Here is a 1,780-nt window from a genome sequence, read left to right on the forward strand (position 1 = left end):
AAAAGGAAAAAAAAAAAAAAAAAGAGTTGTCATGGAGAAGAACATGAGCTAGGTGCCTCGAGTCTCCAGTGAGTCAAGATCACAGCAAGGAGGCCAAAAGATGTAAACTCACTTGGTGTGGTACCTCCCCCCTTCCATATTTTGAGATGCCAGCATAACACTGTAGGAGTAACGTTTTGCTGGCGACCATTCAAAATCAAGAAGCTGACTAGAAAACAACCACAAACCTGACATTGTATTCTGGCAAAAAGCCTAGAGGCCCTCTCAAGGTTGGCATCTAAAATACATACAGAGGCTGGGCGCAGTGGCTCACGCCTGTAATCCCAGCACATTGGGAGGCTGAAGCAGGAGGATCACTTGAGCCCTGGAGTTCAAGACCAGCCTGGGCAACATAGGGAGACCCCGTCTCTAAAAAAAATTTTTAAATTAGCCAGATGTGATGGCACACACCTGCAGTCCCAGCTACTCCAGAGGTTGAGGCAGGAGGATGGCTTGAGCCTTGGAGGTCAAGGTTGCAGTGATCCATGATCGAGCCGCCACACTCAGTGACAGCCTGGATTTCAGAGCGAGACTCTGTCTCAAAAACAAACAAACAAACAAACACAGAATTTCCTTATTCAGCCGCTAAATTTAAAGTCTTAATTTACAATTGTTATTCCACATAACACTAGGCTCAGGAACAAGTGTGGAGTTTTTTTATTTTTGGTAAAGACCAAAATCAGAAAGTTTAATGACCAAATCAGTCGTTTTTACCATTTGAAAATTCCTACACTTCATATATTAACATCAATGAAATAATTTTAAAAATTCAAGCTAGCAATCTGCTTTGATGCGCTACACTTTATAAGATCAAAATTATCCTGCTCTCTGTTTAAATCCAATTTTCTACCTTCTTCTATTCTACAAGGCCCAAATAATGGTATCACTGAGTAATCCTGGCCTATAATCATACAGTTATGCTGTTCTGTGCATAATTACGGGATATTAAACAGTGCTTTGAAGCCCAACGCGGTGGCTCATGCCTGTAATTTCAGCACTGTGGGAGGCGGAGGCGGGCGGATCACCTGGGGTCAGGAGTTCCAGACCTGCCAGGCCAACAGGGTGAAACCCCATCTCTACTGAAAATACAAAAATTAGCCGGGCTTGCGCGTGGTGGCCGACGCTTGTAAACCCTGCTACTCAAGAGGCTGAGGCAGGAGAATCTCTTCAATGGGAGAATCTCTTAGTTGTTTTTCATCTCTTAGATGGAAAACAAATCTGGAGTGTTGGTGAAAAAGACTGATTCTGGCTGGAAGAGATAATTATAATAATAGCGTAGTTATCTTTCTGTGGGTTTCACGTCCAGAACACTTAAAACATTTAGAAACCCTTGCTGGGTCAGGGATTTAGTCATCTTTGCAGCTCTCACGCACGGCATCCACCAAAGCACTTTCCAAGTACTTCATTGCTCAATAAACGTTTGCTGGAGAAACCGGCGAATAAAGATGAAATAATAAAACGTGGACGGATTTTAGAAAGAGAAGGAACCCCCGAGCTCATGCTTTGCACCATCACCCTCACCAGCCCCAGCAGTTTTCGCGAAAATCGAAGCCCGGGGAGTGAGTCGTAGGCAGCGGCCCCCGGGGAAGGCGTTTCAGGCCGGCCCCGGTGGTGAGTACTTTCCGCCGCCTCCCCCACACTCCCTGCTGTTCCTCTCAAACTTCTTCCCAGCCTTCCACGCCGCGGGGACGCCCAGGGACCGCCCATCCCCCGGGACCACCCGTCTCCCCGCCCCGCCCCC

Source organism: Colobus angolensis, unplaced genomic scaffold, assembly GCF_000951035.1.
Source record: "Colobus angolensis palliatus isolate OR3802 unplaced genomic scaffold, Cang.pa_1.0 Scaffold184, whole genome shotgun sequence".
Lineage (NCBI taxonomy): Eukaryota > Metazoa > Chordata > Mammalia > Primates > Cercopithecidae > Colobus > Colobus angolensis.